The sequence below is a fragment of the Macaca nemestrina genome, chromosome 3 (assembly GCF_043159975.1).
Source record: "Macaca nemestrina isolate mMacNem1 chromosome 3, mMacNem.hap1, whole genome shotgun sequence".
In the NCBI taxonomy this organism is placed as follows: Eukaryota; Metazoa; Chordata; class Mammalia; order Primates; family Cercopithecidae; genus Macaca; species Macaca nemestrina.
In genome coordinates, this window is record NC_092127.1 from 103,559,750 (window position 1) to 103,579,029 (window position 19,280).

At 34.8% G+C, this 19,280-nt stretch overlaps 1 protein-coding gene and 1 long non-coding RNA gene across 7 annotated transcripts in view; one reads left to right on the forward strand and one right to left on the reverse strand.

Moving 5' to 3' along the window:
• Positions 1-19,280, reverse strand: part of LOC105479670 (Rho GTPase activating protein 24) — a 531,861-nt gene that overhangs the window by 396,559 nt on the left and 116,022 nt on the right. The gene's annotated exons all lie outside the window — the stretch shown is intronic.
• LOC139362110 (uncharacterized) lies at positions 3,860-18,242 on the forward strand. Of its 3 annotated transcripts, none has more exons than XR_011620452.1 (4): positions 3,860-4,012; positions 4,201-4,433; positions 13,369-13,555; positions 14,692-18,242. It is a non-coding gene; the product is annotated as an uncharacterized lncRNA (long non-coding RNA). The 3 variants fall into 3 exon arrangements; XR_011620453.1 differs by having other exon boundaries at positions 14,741-18,242; XR_011620451.1 differs by having other exon boundaries at positions 13,369-18,242.

The following is a 19,280-nucleotide window of genomic DNA, read 5'->3' on the forward strand; positions in this document are numbered from 1 at the left end:
GCAAAGGCTTTTTTTATAATATAAAATATTCACTCATCCACTAAACTATAACATTAGATCCCCTTCCAAGATGCTTCCCAGTTTCACATGTAGCAGTAGCACATACTTGCAATTATAACTTCTTTCATATCAGATGAAATAGTTATTTGTATAACTCTATATTTTTAAGATAAAAATCCTAATTAAACTTATTTTTTATTATTTACCATGAAATCAGGTTCTCTTTCAAAATGGATTCATGTTTTTCTATTTCCAATTTTCTTTAACAGTAAACATCCTCTCTTCTATTATGCTCATGATTTTTAGATGAACAAATTGATACCAAAAGGTAGTTTTTCTTTATTTCTTTCATGTCTGTAGAAAACCACACCAAGAGCCTGGACAAATCCAGGTCTAACTTACTTCAAGATTATGCTTTTAACCATAATGCAGCCTAACTCTTCCAGCAAAAATGTAAGAGCCACCAAAATTGAGACACTACTGTAGGAGGCCTGTAAAGACAATGAAGAGGCAGTAAAAGGCTCTTGGAGAACATGAATGGAAACTTTTTGAGTTACTAGCAAACACAAGACCTTTGAAACTAGGAACACTTGTTCACCATGATGCAAAAATCACCACAAGTCAGAAATAAGTATGACACTTTTTCCCCACGAGGCTAGAAACCACCTTGAGATAATTTCTGATATATTTTCAACTCAGCTTCACTCATTTCAGACCCTTTGCATTTTGTCTATTTCTGTTGGTGATTCTGAATCAAATCCATTAAAATGTATTCATTTGGCTCAATAAGGGTGCTTTCTAAGGAATACGTGCTTCATACCACGGATTTCTACATTACCTCTTCATTTCAACATACTAATGCCAAATGCTCCGCTAGACCTGAGCAATAAGAAGTTGGCTCAGACTTAGTCTACACCCTCAGGGACCTCACACAAATAAACAAGTTCATTAAATTGTCTAAGCCCAATCATCACATAATCTAGAAATATCAGTTGGACAATAGTTAAAAATAGGGTAAGCTAATGAGGTGCAGTTTAATAGCATTTAAACTGGAAGTGCCATAATGCTAAGCAGTAAGGATCTCTTTTTCAGGTCTTCAAAGTATTTCATTGTATATTTCAAAGTAACTATGAGAGAGAATTTTGAACATTTTTACAACAAAGAAATGATAAATGCTTGACATGATGGATATGCAAGCTACCCTGCTGATTTGATCATTATACAATGTACATATCCATTAAAACATCACACTGTGTCCCATTAATATGTGCAATTATGGTGTGTCAATTAAAAAATGATCTAAAACTATAAAAAAAATCTAACTTAGTCATGAAGGGAATGCATGGAGTTGTCTTCCCAATTGTGATAATGGGAACAGCAGAGAAGGCACAAAAAACAAAGAAGCCCTTGTGTTAGAAAAGAACTGAAGTCATTCCAGATCAATTAATAAAAATGTTGTATGTATTATGTAAAACATATTAAAGGAAAATAAAATTGTCTTAAAAATCAGCAAATACTCAACTGATAGTGAAACTGAAACATTTTCAAAAGAAGTGATTAAAAACTCACTTCTGAAACAAAGTAACACTCCTATCCAAGAATATTCTGGGGGCACACAAAGGAGGATCAATTGGATGAGGACAGTGTAATGGAGGCATACATTCCAGAATAAAACAGAAACAGCACTATTGCTCCTCCTGGCTAATGATGTTCACTAATTTCTCAATGAAGACAAAACTCAGTTGATGGCAATACCCAATATATTCTACTTCTATTGTTCAGTTTACGTTTAGCAAAATAGAGAATTGTATAGGGGTCCCATTTCAGAGTATATTTATTCAATCCTAATTAGATAATAGCAAATTTATCCTAACACTTACTAGATGCTAAGCATTTTAGAAACATAATGTATTGAATCATCACAACCATCCTTTGCTAGAGGTAATATTCTTACTCTTGTTTTACAGATGAGGAATCAGAGTCACAAAAAGGTTAAGAAGTTGCAGGTCATACAGGGAGTAGGTAGAGGGCCGAGATTCAAACCTAAGCAGCCTGTGCCATCTCTCTAACTAAAGAAAGTCCTCAGGTTTAATTTTTATTTTAAATTCAAATTCGGTTTTAAATTCATATTTAAAAACATTGAGTACTGGCTGGGGGCGGTGGCTTATGCCTGTAATCCCAACACTTTGGGAGGCTGAGGCGGGCAGATTGCCTGAGGTCAGGAGTTCAAGACCAGTCTGACCAGTTGAAAGCCTGTCTCTACTAAAAATACAAAAAAAAAATTAGCTGGGCATGGTGGTGTGTGCCTGTAATCCCTGCTACTCGGGAGTCTGAGGCAGGGGAATTGCTTGAACCAGGGAGGCAGGGAAGTGGAGGTTGCAGTGAGCAGAGATCCTGCCACTGTACTCCAGACTGGTGACAGAGTGAGTCTCCATCTCAAAAAAACAAAACAAAACAAAACAAAAAAACAACCAAACAAACAAAAAAAAACATTGAGTACTATCAACCAGGTACTATATGAAGCAAAGGGCCACAGAAATGAACACTATTGTTCATTTGTTTATATGTAAGTAATAAATACAATAAAGTCTCACAGAGACTAGGCTATATTTATAATGTCAGTGTACCACAAGGAAGTAGTGGTCAGCATGGAAACTGTTTGGCTGGTTGCCCTAATGGTTAACATTCAACTTGTTGATTATAAATCATGCTGCTATGAAGACACATGCACATGTATATTTATTGCAGCACTGTTCACAGTAGCAAAGACTTGGAACCAACCCAAATGTCCATCAATGATAGACTGGATTAAGAAATGTGGCACATATACACCATGGAATACCATGCAGCCATAAAAATGGATGAGTTCATGTCCTTGTAGGGACATGGTTGAAGCTGGACACCATCATTCTGAGCAAACTATGGCAAAGACAGAAAACCAAACACTGCATGTTCTCACTCATAGGTAGGAATTAACAATGAGAACACTTGGACACAGGGTGGGGAACATCACACACCAGGGCCTGTCATGGGGTGGGAGGAGAGAGGTGGGATAGCATTAGGAGAAATACCTGACGTAAATGACGAGTTAATGGGTGCATCATACCAACATGGCACATGTATACATATGTAACAAACCTGCACATTGTACACATGTATCCTAGAACTTAAAGTATAATAAAAAATTTAAAAAAAATTAAAAAATTCAACTTGTTGTCTTTATTGACAAAAATAGAGATGCATTAGGTAATTAGATCCTTAAAAAATTCCATATTAGTATACCTTATTTATGTCTGAAAGTCTTATATATTACAACAGTCCCTTGTCTCCCTGTTTTATTCTTTTCCTCTTTTCTCTCCTTTCTTCCTTCCTTTTTCAATTCAATGCATATTTTTGAGCATGCACTTGAACAAGCCACTTTCTGCTCATTCATTATAAACAACATATTAGAATTTATGTTAAAGACAAAGAAGGGTCTTAAATAGAAGAAATCTTTAAAGAGTTTAGAAATTTTCATTTCCTCCTTAGCTTTCCCCTACCTCTGGCACATTTTGTGGCTTCTATTTTATAACTGCAGACCCACAGACAGTAAGAGGCACACCTGTATAAACACCAAGACCCAGAGATTTTGGTTGGTCTGCGGCCAGCACCAAGCATCATGCACTTTCATATTCTGTCTCACTTGAGCCCCATCAACACCTGAGGGAAAGCCCAAGACCGAGGGCTAAACCCTGAGAAACTTGGCACAGCATAGCTATGGCTCTAACACCTGGGCTAAATGAGGAAGTATCGAAAATAATGCTTGACAGTTTTCAGAAACATTTCCTTCCTTATGATTTAAAATTCACCCCAGGGTAGCTGTGATGTATGTAAATATAACTAAATGCACAGAGAAGTATCTGGGAGAGATTCAAATGAATGAAATGTATTAATGATATTAGAGAAGGGGTATGGAGATGATTCCTGCATGATATTTTTTTAGTGACAACTTGTGACCTGATACCAGCGAAATGTAAGATTGTGGTTTGTTTTCTTTCTCTCTTTTTCTTTTCTTTCTTTTTTTTTTTTCCTTTTTGCCAATTCTTAGTATTTTGGAAAATGTTTGTGGCTAAAATAAAAGAAACTTAAAGGACATTTGATGCAGAATAGACAGCTCTCTATAGCGAATGTTGATCTCTATATCTCATTAATCCAATTTAGGCAGAATGGAAATCATCTGACTATTCTGGCCCTGAGACAGACTGTTATTCTCATCCATGCGTTTCTATTGATAACACCTACTCCATCTCCAAAGGGAGAATGTCTTTAGATGGAGAGAAGTAAACTCAGGCCCTCTCTCAACAAAGACAAATCAAACTTTGGAGAACTGCAGATATCCTTCCACATTTGCAAAGCCCTTTCATAAAGTTCTAGCAATCCATGAAGGAAGTAAGGTCTGTATTATTATTGTTTCTCATACTCTTCAAGTCTTTTCTTAAATGTCGTCTAATCAGTCTTTCTCTGGCAATTCTTCATAAAACAGCAATTATTTTCTTCCCTGCCCTCCAGCCCTTCTTATTCCCTTGCTGGTTTAAGTTTTCACCATAGCACTTAACTCTATCTAGAACATTACACATTTATGTATTTATATAATGTCAGTCTCACTTCACTACAGTGAGAAGAGTGGCTTTGTGTTGTTCACTGGTCTATCCCTGGGGCTTGGAATAGTGCCTGTCAGTTCATACTTAGCTAATATTTGCTGAATGAATAAATATTGAATAAATGAGTGAAAAGGGCTCAGAAGAATGTAACTTGTTCAAGTAAGTTACAAAGCTAATTGGTAGTAGATTCTAGACTATATTTTGATATTAAAAAATCTTTATCTCATACTTTTTCTTTTCCTTTTTTTTTTTTTTTTTTTTTTTTTTGAGACAGAGTCTCGCTCTGTCACCCAGGCCGCAGTGCAGTGGCCCGATCTCGGCTCACTGCAAGCACCTCCTCTTGGGTTCACGCATTCTCCTGCCTCAGCCTCCCAAGTAGCTGGGACTACAGGCGCCTGCCACCACGTCTGGCTAATTTTTTGTGTATTTTTAGTAGAGACAGGGTTTCACCGTGTTAGCCAGGATGGCCTCTATCTCCTGACCTCATGATCCACCTACCTTGGCCTTCCAAAGTGCTGGGATTACAGGCATGAGCCACTGTGCCCTGCCTATCTTATCCTTTATCTATGGAAATCCTGAGTGCCCCTTTGAGGTCTGATGCCCCAAAGACTGAAGATATTTCGTAAGGTGTTTGGCACATAGTAGGTACTCAAAACATTTTTTTGCATCTGAATCTGAATAACTGAGAATACCACCCACGACATAAATGTTGTGATTTTCCACTTGTGGAAAGTCTTTGAAATAACTCCAGTGAGAAGAAGGGAGATGAAGATGGCTCCTGAGGGGTTCCCAAGAGAATCAGAAAAGGTCAGCTACTATAAATAAGTATAATTATTGCAGGAATTCATCGCAATCTCCATAAACACTGATTACTGTACACAACTCCAACCCTACTGTTCCCTGTAACCTTTTCAGACTGAGATGTATTTTTTGTTGTTGCTAAACAATACATATTCTTTGTAGAAATTTAGAAATGCACAGAAAAACATACAGAAGAAAATTTAAATCTCCTATATGTAATCTCATTGAACAGAAAAAAATCTATAAACATTCCCCTGTATATCTTTTCATTTCCACGATACACATGTGTATATTTTAAATAGGTGAGAGTTTACTGTACACAATGTATAGTACCAGCTTTTTTAAAAATGTAACAATGACTCATAAGCATTTTCCTTTTCATTGAGCATTCTTACAGAAGTTTAAAGGACTGCATAATAGCTCTTGTTGTATGAATGCAAGATAATCTATTTAATCATTCCCATATATGAAGATATTTTATTATTCCTATTTATTTATAAACAAAATCATGTTAACATCATGTAAGAACATATTTGTATCCCTCTCTGGTTATTTCCTTAGAATAAATCCCCTTTTGTGGAATTTCTAGGTCAAAGAGAACAGACACTCCAGTTTTGAGGTACACTGTGGACCTCCCATCTGGAAAACGTATATTAGATTAAACTCTAACTATATATATTTCCCTAAAGCTATGTCAATATATTATGATTAAAACTAAATTTTCCAATTTGAAGGACAAAAGTCATCTCTCATTTTCTGTAACTTTATGACAAAAATAATGTGTTCATTACAAAAAACATAAAAAATCTAGACACAAAAAAGAAAAATTACTTATATTCTAATATACATAATTAAGCACCGCTAACACTTTAGAGTGAATACATTCTCTGTAAAGCTTTGGTTCTTTGTGGGTATATGTAAATGTTCATAGCCATAGATCTAAATACAATTAAAATCCTAAAGTGAGGCCTGGTGCTGTGGCTCACGCCTGTAATCCCAGCACTTAGGGAGGCCAAGGTGGGCAGATCAGGAGTTCGAGACCAGCCTGACCAACATGGTGAAACCCCGTTTCTACTAAAAATACAAAAAATTAGCTGGGTGTGGTGGTGCACACCTGTAATCCGAGCAACTTGGTAGGTTGAGGCAGGAGAATAGCTTGAACGCAGGAGGTGGGGGTTACAGTGAGCTGGGATCATGCCACTGCACTTCAGCCTGGGTGACAGAGTGAGACCCCATCTCAAAAAAATGAAAATTCTAAAGTGAGATGATACATATACCTTTTAAACTACAGACATCATGAACATTTTTCCTTATTAGTTATTCATGTAGAACAACATTTTAATGACTGCTGTTTAGTGTTTCAGTAAACAAATAGAATTTATCTCACCAAGTGCCCTATGGCTGGTTACCAAGGTTAAGTTCAATCATGTAATTTCAAGTTTATTTACTATTTAATAAAGGGATTTTTCATATGTTTATTGAGCATGGATAATTCTTTAGTGATTTGTCTCATTTAGATTTTCTTAAAGATATAGTCATAGTTTTCTTCCAAATATTGGACAGCTGGAGATTTCTACAGCAGGCAGGATCAGCAATAGATCAAGGAGGCACTTCTCACTTCGACATGCAGAGGGGAACATCTAGTCACCACAGTTCAAAGCATTTCATTCAAGCCTAATGAGTTATGTAAGCCTGTTACTCAAAAACAGGAAATCTCAAATTCCAGTCCAGTTTTGACGTCATCAGTTTTTGTAGTCTAGGGCAACATCTTGTTCTACAGACTGCATTCTGCCCGAAAGACATGATAATTACTGACCTACCTTTCCAGGACTTGCAAACACGCATACCACATTTTTAACAATTCTCAAAATACTGAGGAAGGTGAATGAGTATCCTTTTTGCTCATTACCAGGCAGCAACTTAGTCAAATAATAAGATATGCTGCTGTACTAATAAAAACTTATAAAAACTAATAAAAACTTTGAAGATAAAACATATCAATGCTTAATTGATTCACAGAGCCTAGTCCATCATTCTTCAGTAACCTAATTACCTGACTCTGTGCAGACACATTAATGAACCATTAATGCAATCTCATAAATGTATCACTAGCACTTAGCACAGTACCAGAAACATATGAGAAACTGAAATATGAAATGAGAGAATGAATGAATAAATAAATATTCTGCTCTATTTACATCAAGTTTTCTAATATATGTCACCTACATTGTACTACTGATGACAATTTTGGTTTCAGTTTGACTGTCAGCTGAGAAGTGAGAAGCCTGGGAACATTCTGATGCCGTTAAATTAGGCCTTAACTAGTTTTCTTTTCTTATTCCAAAACACACCTAATGTCTATGTATTAAAAATAAGGACATTAAGTATTTAAATTATCTTCATAAGGATGCTTTGAAAAACCTAACAAACACTTTTTTTTACCTATAATGTCATTAAATAATAAAGTTAGTAAGCTCTTATATGGAGGGAGGTATCAAGGATGGTAAGCGAGTCACAGCTAAGCTGCAACTGTCAGCAGCAGATAGGAAAAAGAAGAACAGTCCCACTACAGGTGAATTTTCGAGGTGGTCAACCGCCTCCATATGCTTCTAAATAGTCAGCACTTTAAATAAATAACTTTTGCCAAAGACAATTTATTATGTGATTTTCTTATCCCCCAAATTAATAGAGGACAAAAGGCTATGTTAATTATGTAAAAATCTAACCTTATTTTCTTCTAAAAATGAAACATATTAATTTGCTTACTATGATTGAGCAGTTTGTTTCCTCACAGTACCAAAAGGTGGAACAAAATAAATTGGCTGGTACATTTGAAAAAGCAGCACTTTGCTCATGTTACTGAGGGTGCATTTTTATTAACTTGAAATATAAAATAATCCCTAACATATTAGACATTAAAATAGAGCAAGTTAATGCAGTGAGGTGATAATGATTAATCAAAAATAAATCTCTCAGTGTCACTTTAAAATGCACATTGCAAGATTTTTCTCTAAAATCCAAACTCACTTTTCTTCAAGAACTGAGGAATTTAGAATAGGACACCAAGAGAAAAACATTCAGAAATTGCCGTAGCAAGAAGAGATAGGCCTCTGTTTGATTCTCCAACTCAGCTGAATTAAAACCACTGAGAATTAAGTATGAGACAATACATTACATAATTCTGGACTTATGTATCCATCACTATTCTATTTCCTGTCATTCTTAATCTCTTAATTTGGAATCAGATTAATAAAATAATTTGAATATAGACTAATATACGCATTACCTGAGTTTAAAAAGTGGTGTTGCAATAGGTGAAGAGGAGGGAATATCAAAATCATTACACTTTTATTGTGAAAATGGGTCTATGGAGCACCAATGATATCTCTACAGCTTCCTCCCAAAAACAGAATTGTGCTTTATTGATTTATCCAATCAGCACACTTGTCTGGGTACAACAAAATAGTTGGTGGAGGAGTGAATAATCACTCTATGAGCTTTGAAATAACCTTCTTTCAATTGCCACCCAAATCTGCTCTTAAATTTTTGCATTTTCATCAGAATGCTGAGATTAATTGCAATCTGAGTGGTCATTAGCTTTGATTATCAGATCTAGCTTGGGAAATTATGTGAGATATGACAAATTTTTCCCTTCACATACTGCTTTCTTTTTCATGTTCCATGCAGAGTTTTATCTACATAGTATGGTTTCCTTTGATCAATAAAAAAGATAAAATTCTGAAATAGCAATGTAAACATCTCCCTAAAAGCTCTATCACACAGAAAGTCTCTGGCCATCTTCCCTAAGTCCTAGAAAAATACTGGGCCTTTGTGGGTTGTTAACTAATCTCTGCTCTCTTTCCTTTTTCCTATGCAAGTAATAGTTCTGCATAATGACTTCAGTTGAACCAGTTTTGCCTCCTAGGAAATTTCTAGGCTTCCATTGCAGGAAATTGGATTCATATGCTAATATTTTGCGTCTAGCAAAGGAGAGTCTTATTGAAAATAGTTTTGGAGGACCTGCGAATGCTCGAAATAGCTTTTCCAAGTGGAAAAATCATCACAGGGAAAAGTTATTTCCATTTATGTTTACCTACTTGATAAAATATACTATAATATATTTAATGAATTTAAAATATTCGAATGAAACATTACATAGAGTAAAATGCCAAAATTCAGTATACAATAGCCCAGAATCTAGGTATTTTTAACAACATTAATTGCATGCTGTGAAAATATTTAATACAGTGGTTCTCAACTGGGAGAATTTGGCAACATCTGGAGAGATTTTTGGTTGTTACAACTTGGGGGTTGCCAAGCATCTACTGTGTAGAAGCCAGGGATGCTGCCAGACACCCTACAATGCACAGGACACACCAACAGCAAATAATTGCCCAGTCTCTAATTTCAATAGTGCTGAGTTGAAAAACCCTATTTTAATATAAAGTGAATTAAAGGGAAGAAGAAGAAGTTGCTGCATATAATACCAGGAAAATAGTTCTCTACTACACGGCTTTTGATGTATTCCAAATACCACAGTTATTTCCAGGTGTTCATTCATTCATTCATTCATTCATTTTCTTATTTAACAAATATTTATTGAACACCTATTACACAGAAAGACCTCTAAGTTCCTAAGATTACAACCTTGCACAGAACAGTTATAATTTCACTTCCATGGTAGTTACATTCCAGTTGACAAATGGAAAGCAATGCAATAAATTAAAAATACAGACTGGTGAATGAAACAAAAGAATGAAATAAAAGCCTCTTTAGAATGTTAAGAAGAATTAATCAAAAATGAATAAAGTAAAAATATGTAACAAGTCATTAAAATACTGCAGTGTTTTGACAAAAATGAGTATATTCTTTTGTGCTGTAAAAGCCACTCTAAGATCATATTCATCCATTTTAGCCATCACTTGCCAATGAGCTTTCTGGAAAAGAAAGTCTAATTTGAGCACGCATTTTTACATTCTTTCAATGAAAAATGCAAAACTAAAAAGGTTTTTCAAGGCATGCATCAATTTGAATACATTGCCCTGGGAATTTTTTGTTTTGTTTTGTCTTCGTGGGAGTTGCTATAAGAGTTGAATAACTGTAGCATATTACATATTCCTTGCATGAAAAGCATATTTATGAAAACCACATCATGAAAGAGAAGCAGCACAAGTTCTTCAAGTGAGTAGCTTAGCACAGAAATTCCTGGAGTATGAAAATACTTTGCCATGTGTGAACTAAAATATTTTGTGGGCTTTTAGCCTTCCAATGGAAGATATATGATTTCTCTAAGGCACGTTAATACAAACTTTATTCTATAGAAAAATTTGAATGTGCTGTGTCTTCTAGATCTTTTTCTTTGAAAGGTGAATGCCCCATCTCCCTCTCCTCACGTGGAGAACACAATGGCTTTCATAACTAGTATTCCTGCTCCTTTCATGCTCTACTGAAATCCATTCTCTCCACAATGTGCACAGTGAATTATTTAAACATAACTCAGATCATGTCACTCCCTTTCTTAAAACTCTTCAATAGGTTTTTCCATTACATGCTGGGAAAAGAAACATATCCTTAACAAGCATCTGAATTACCTGGCCCCTGCCTCTAGCCACAGACTCTTCTCCAACCCTTCCCACTGCAGTTAATCTGCTTCAGCCAAACTGACCTCCTTTCAGTGCCCATAACCCACTAAGCTCTTTGCTACCCCGGCGTCTTTGCATCTACTGTTCCCTTCTCTCACTCTGGATCTCTCTACCTAGAGGAAATTTGCCAACCCATCTTTTAATTGTCGATTTCAGCACATAATTTTATTTCTCTTTATAACACTTAACATGGTTTATAACTATATTATTCATTTTTAGTTATTTATTACTGGTTTTCCCAAATAAAATGTTAGCTCTATGAGGCTGAAAGCATGCTACCTTATCCTAATTTTACTCTTGTTATGAAACAAGTTATTTAGCATACATTTAGGTTTAAACACAGGTTATGTGAATGAACAAATAAATTTATTTTGTTTTAAAAAAGTTACTTTTGCAGTCCACAATATGCAAAACATCTATAATTTCTGTAATTATAGAATTTATTAAGGAGATATTATGAAATACTAACTATAAATAGTAGAGTCACTTTCACTTACACTTAAATTTTATATTTAGAATTTGCGTTACACGTAATACCAAAAAATAACAATTTAGTTTAATAGTAATCCATGTGTATTTCTCAGGGGAAATGTTTTCATTCAGTAAAATCATGAGGTGCCATGCTGTTACATCAACACCGAAGTGTGGTTATTAACATAACACATCTATCAAAAGGAAGTCACCTGGGTAAACAAATCAAATAGAGGTTTTTCTTCCAATAATCATGAATATTCCTATAAAGTAAAGAGGCTTCTACTCTATGGAGCCTTTATGTAGAAGGATGATTTTCCTAACATTAGTTACTGATTTTTATTATCCCAGAGAAGACATATAGTATAACGGAAAAAGGACTGAAATTACAAGATGAACTGAGCTCTGTTTCCAGGTCGGCCACTTCTATAGTTCTGGCCTCTTAGGCAGGCTGCTCAATACCTCTGCACCCCACTGTCCTCATTTATGCAATGAAGTGTCAGCCTTTCACATGTTTTAATACCCCATGCCAACTCCTTCTTCTAAGCATCTCTCCACAGTAAGCTGCTAATTAACTCCTTCTAACCCCTCCTCTCCCTCACTGCTGTATCAGAGCAAACTATTTAGACCTGTGTTGTTCAAAGAGGTAGCCACTAGCCACAAGTGGTTATTGAGTACTTGAAATGTGGCTCGTTGAATTCAAATGTGCTTTAAGTGTAAAATACACATAGATTTTGAAGTCAGTACAAAAAGTAAATGTAAAATATATTATTAATAGTTTTATATTAATAACATATTAAAATTATTATTTGAGATATATTCCATTAAGTAAAATATATGAATACAATTAATTTTAACTATTTATTTTATTCTTAATTAGGCTCCTGGAAAATTTAATATAGGGCTCAAAGTTATGACTTGCACTGTATTTCTATTAGGCAACTTGAGTTAGATAGTTTTTTTCAGTCTGCTATTACTTATTTGACTTGAGGAATATTGTAAAAAATAAAAACAAAAACAAAACAGTGATTTCTAAAATTCCTTCAAATATTAATATCCAAGTTCCTAATAAGTTCTAGGATCATATAACCAAATAGGATTATTATTTTGGGTCATCATTAACACTATATGAGATCCAACACTACTATTCAATTCCTTTATTTATCCTATTCATTTTATTATTTTCAAATAATAATTTCAAGATCCAGAATTCTCAAGGAATCATCGTGCAATGATCAGCTACTAAGAAAGAGTAAAAAGTTCACAAACACACACGCACTTTCAGCTCTGCCACACAACATTATTGTGATTTGGGAAGAGAAATTTACCCATTTAAGCCTTCGTTTTCATAAATAAAATGAAAGAGGGTGTTAAGAGAAATGTAAATTAATCATCATAAATCTGGTATATCTAAATATAATGAGTAATTAGAATGGGATGTAACCATAAAATATGAGAATAGCAACATATTTGGACTATTTGAACTCTTCATATTTCCAGGCCTTGAATCTATTTATTAATTAAAGGGAAGACAACTAAAATTTTACTTCTTTTAAAAAGAATTAAATGAGTTTCTAAAATTCAAAAGAAGATATCAAGTTCATCTTTTGAGAAGTCATGATGTTTCTATTTTTTTTGCTTTATAGTGTGGCTGCATAATGAATAATAAGTCTTCTTATGATATACTAAACTTTAACGTATCCATCCCTTAGAATAGTTTGAAATAATTCTCCAAGTTAAAGTGAAGGCTGAAAGGTGCATTTGAAAATGTGTCATCTGAATTGTAACATTACCATTGCATGTTGTCATTTCAGATTTGCAAGTCTTCAGATATCTTCACTGATATTTTAACTGGGAAATTCGCTCGTTTAATTACATCTGTTACATCGGACTTACTCTAGGCTCAACTGACAGAGTATTCTGAAAGTTAATTTCACATACTCTTTAAGATTCTCCACTTTTCAACCTGTTGAAGCAACCATTCCAAATGGAAATATCAAGGTATTTATGATAATGGCGATAATAAAATTACCACGTATTTAAATATGTAACATTCTCATTAAGCAAACATTTATTTAATGTCTCCCAAACACCAGTGTCTACTCAGCAAAAAAAAAAAAAAAAAAAAAAAAAAAAACATAGTTGCTGCCCTAAAGGAGTATAAATGTTATATTTTCAAAGAGATTCTATGCAAAATAGATTCTAAGATCTTTCCAGTAGCCATATGACTGAGGATAAAGGTACTCTAGAACATATAGTATAATAAAAGAATATATATATATTTTAAAAAAAGGTCCCAAACACAGACAGACTTGAGGGAGAGGTAATGTTCTTTTTTTGCACCTTGCCCCTAGCCCTTTTCAGAAATTCCTACCCCACTTCCCCATCCATCCCTCTAGGCATCACTTTGCTCTTCTCCAATAAGGACCTGGTTTTCTCAAGTAACCACATAACTCGAAATAAGCATTTAGTTGTCAGCCTTCAGACACAGTGGAAAGGTATGGGTGATATTTGATGGAAAAGAGGAGACTTTGTTTAGTTTCCTATAAATGAAGAAAGCAAAATCAATAAATTTATCTTTTATGTTCCTGACAACCAATTCATACCAATAAAATCAAACCTTATGTCTTAAGATTGGTTAAAGAATACTTTCTAAGCTTGATTTCTAACATGTAATTTATCCATGAAAGTAACACATATCTACAGAAAGTATATGTTGAAATACTAAGGACAATAATGAAAACTGAAATGTTTGCTTTTGAAGAAACAGCATTTTTCAGTGGCAGGCTGAGTACACTGCATGAATCTGTTACTTATTGTTCCCTTAATGTGGATATCTTCTTTTTTTTAATAAATGATGGATTTATATGTTTTTAAAGTAATTTTATTTAAAAATATATTTGGACTTAAAATATTATGATATCTAGTTAAATAATGAAACAAAATATGGGCATTTTGAATACCACTGAGAAACAGTAATGGTAAACTTGAAATTGGATCCCATACTCCTAATTGTGTAGTAAAAAATATCTAGTTATTAAATGATGTAATAGCTTCTTTTTTAGAACACCTAAGGAAAATTATTGATATTATGTTGAACTGTTTTACATATAAATATTATTCCATTTGTATTTCAGAAGGGTATGCAGGATTTCAGTCCCTTGGATTTGCCATTTTGTGTTTCAGAAAAGCTGGTCTTATAACTGGGAGACAACTAAGATTATGGGAAGAAAACACATACAGGATTTTAACTGCCTTCTCATAACCACTGGCATCTCAAGCTAAACCATAAAAGAATTCCTTGAACCCCTGAGAAGGCTCCATCTCTTTTCTCTTCTCTTACCTCGTCCAGCATTTATACAAACATCACTGGAACAACAACACTTTTTATGGCACACAAAGCAAAAACTGGGAAATGTCACACATGAGTTGTTTTTGAACAACAGCTATATTATAAAGCTCAGACCTTGACTGCTGATCTCTTTGGCTGCCCACTCTCTACTTCATGTTTGACCTTCAGTGCTGGCACAATTCTGGCTCCATTCCCCAAAGCATAAAAGACAGCAAAGCATGTAGAAATCCTTGAGATAAAACTGGACTCATAAAATGGCATTGCTATTTCCTTCAAAGAAAACTAAAGCACATTTCCAAGCATTATTTGGTTTCTACTTGTCATATTCCATTATGTTTATACCAAAAAGCTTTGCTGGGTTACCAGTGACGATAATAGATAGGTAAGAAAAATTTTTTTCATGTGCAAAATATTTCCTTTTAAGAGACATGCCATCAGCTCCCTGATGAATGTAACTACGTACATCCTAGGCACTGGCATGCAGAGAGGAGCTGGAGATTGAAGCAGAGTTAGTTCTTAGCAATAAATCAGACCAAGGGACCTTTTATGTTATCTTTTAGATCATCATTACAAAGTCAACCCTAACATTTTGCTAATTACTGTAGTAAGACCAATCAAATAGAGCCAGTCATGTGGTAATAACTATACCTAACATTAGTTATCAGACTCCTTGGGAAGTGAATATAGTTTATATAATTCATATAATTCACACGCTACGCCTACCTTTGGGATCTTTTGGTCATTATGTCAGTCTCCCTGAAATCATCCTGGGAAGCTTACTTTCATTTTCCCCCTTCTTATCTTATACTTCTCTCATAAGTCTTGTTTGTATTTCTTCACCCATCTTGGTTATCTAACAGCATCTTTCCATTATGCTTTCTAACGTCTGTAACATAATTCTCAAAGGAAAAGAAGGAACTGATTTTGTAATTCAGTAGGGATATTTTGCATTTATGAGCAAATGCTACACACTGAGGTTCAGTGAGAAATTAAACCATGAGTTTCAACATAGGTAAGCTTGGCTTGGTTCTTTAGAGGAAGTTTGCCACTTTGCCTCATGCCTACCAGATAACTATAAATACCACCTGACTTGTTTATAGTTGAGTGCTTTATGTTATCACTTTCTAGGAACAAAATGAACTGAGTGCAAAAAACAAACAGAATGTACCCTTGGTCTGCCAAAAGATATTCATTTCCAATGGGAACTTCTATTGGGTCTTTGCATGGAAAGGAATTTTCCAATGCCTGATATGTTCCATTACCTGAGAAAAAGGTTGTTCTCTTGCCATGATTGGATTATTGGTTCAATATATACTGAGTTATTGGATTACAGGGAAGTTCTCACATTGTGAAAAGTCTGTCCAATTCATAGGTTACATTATTCATCTAAGCCTGGGAGAAAAGGGAAAGTAGGCTGGGGTGAGCATGGATGTAGAATAGCAATATGGTGAAGGGAAAAGAGCAAGACTGTTACAAAAAAAAATTGAGTTTTGTCTAGTCTCTTTTTCACCTAATATGTAGTTAGATAAATTTTAAACAATATTTTATTTATTTTTGTTTTTAAATTTAAAGACAATTGTGAATGAGCTAGCAAAATAATGTAGGGGATTTTTGTGGGGCTACAAAAGACTCCTTGTGCCACATAATGTACAAAGAATAAGTCACTATTGCTTTCTGAGGCACTCTTAGTGTTTTTATTCTTCGATTCAAAAGAGATGGACAGAAAAGTAAGATTCCCTTCCTTTTATACTAATTAGAAGGCAATTCAATGGCTATTGAACATAATGTTATGATGGCAGATAGGTATCATCTCTCATTCTAACTTTGACCAAGTTTTTGTAGTCAAATAGAGTGCTATGTTGTGAAGGATTTCAAAGTTCTGGAAGTCCTAGCTATAGCAATCAGACAAGAGAAAGAAATAAGGGGCGACCAAATTGGAAAGAAGAAGTCAAATTATCCTTGTTTATAGATGATATGCTCTTATGTTTGGAGAAACAAAGACTCCACCAAAAAACTATTAGAACTAATAAATTCAGTAAAGGCGCAGGACACAAAATCAACAAACAAAAATCAGTACTGTTTCTGTATACCAATAGTGAAAAATCAGAGAAATAAATCAATAAACTGAGCCTATTTACAATAGTTATAAATAAAATACCTATGAATTAAGCAAAAAAGTGAAAGATTTCTACAATAAAAACTATAAAAGACTGATGAAAGAAATGAAAGAGGACATTAAAAAAAGGAAAGATATCCCATATTCATGGAATGGAAGAATCAAAATTGCTAAAATGTCCTTACTACACAAAGCAATCTACAGATTAAATGCAATCCCTATCAAAATACCAATGACATTCTTCACAGAAACAGAAAAATCAATCCCCAAATTTATATAGAATCACAAAAGACCCAGAATAGACAAAGCTATTCTGAGCACAAAGAACAAAACTGGAAGAATCGCATAACCTGACTTCAAATTATACCACAAAGCTATTGTAACTAAAAGTGCATAGTACTGGCATAAAACCAGACATATAGACTAGTGTAACAGAATAAAGAACCCATAAATTAATCCACACATCAACAGTGAGCTCATTTTTGACAAAGGTGTCAAGAACATACATTATAGAAAGGACAGTTTCTTCAATAAATCGTCTGGGAAAACTGGATATTCGTATGCAAAATAATGAAACTGGACCCCCATATCTCGCCATATACAAATCAAATCAAAATGGATTAAAGATTTAAGTCTAAGACCTCAAACTATGAAACTACTAAAAGTATTCGGGAAACTCTCTGGGACATTGGACTGGGCAGGGAATTCTTGATTACTATCCCACAAGGATAGGCAACCAAAACAACAATGGACAAACGGGGTCACATCAAGTTAAAAGGCTTCTGCACAGCAGAGAATACAATCAACAAAGTGAAGAGACAACCCACCGAATGGGGGGAAATATTTGCAAACCACTCATCTGTCAAGGGATTAATAACCAGAATATATAAGGAGCTCAAATAACTCAATAGAGAAGAATCTAATAATCCAATTAAAATGCAGACCAAAAAATTCTGAATAGGCATTTCCCAAAAGAAGACATACAGGCCGGGCGCTGTGGCTCACGCCTGTAATCCCAGCACTTTGGGAGGCCAAGGCAGGTGGATCAAGAGGTCAGGAAATTGAGACCATCCTGGCTAACATGGTGAAACCTCGTCTCTATGAAAAATACCAAAAAATTAGCCGGGCTTGGTGGCGGGTGCCTGCAGTCCCATCTACTCCGCAGGCTGAGGCAGGAGAATGGCGTGAGCCCGGGAGGCGGAGCTTACAGTGACCCAAGATTGCGCCACTGCACTCCAGCCTGGGCGACAGAGCGAGACTCCGTCTCAAAAAAAAAAAAAAAAAAAAAAAAAAAAAAAAAGACATACAAATGGCTGACAGTTATATGAAAATGTGCTCAACATCACTGATCTTCAGAGAAGAACAAATCAAAACTGCAATGAGATATCATCTCACCAGATAAAATGGTTTTTATCCAAAAGACAGGCAATAACAAATGGTGGTGAGAATGTGGAGCAAAAGGAACCCTCATACACTGTTGATGGGAATGTAAATTAGTACAACCACTATGGAGAAGAGTTTGGAGGTTCCTAAAAAACTAGAAATAAAGCCACTATATGATCCATCAATCCCATTGCTAGGTATACAGTATATCAAGGAGATATCTGCACCCCCATGTTTATTGCACTGTTCACAATAGCCAAGAACTGGAAGGAACCTAAGTGCCCATCAACAGTTGAATAGATAAAGAAAATGTGGTACACAATGGAGTACTATTCAGCCTTTAAAGAGAATGACATCCTTTCATTTGGAGCAACATGGATGGAACTGGAGTTCATTATGTTAAGTGAAATAAGCCAGGAACGGAAACACAAACTTTTCTTGCATGTTCTCTCTTATGTGTGGGAGTTAAAAATTAAAACAATTGCACTCATGGAGATAGACAGTAGAATTACTGATTACTAGAGGCTGGGGAGGGTTGGAGTCAGGCAAGTGGAGATGGTTAATGTGTCCAAAAATATAGTCCGATAGAATGAATAAGGTATATAGTATTTGATAAAACAAGAGGGTGACTATTGTCAATAATCAGTTAACTGTAAATTTTAAAATAACTAAAAGAGTATAATTAGATTGTTTGTAACACAAAGACGGCTAAATTCTTGAGGTGATGGATACGCCATTTACGCTGATGTAATAATTATTACACATTGTATACTTGTATCAAAATAGCTCATGCCCTATAAATCTATATTTCTACTATGCACCCACAAAAATTAAAAGTTAGAAAAAACAAAGTTCTTTGTCAGACCAGTGGGGAA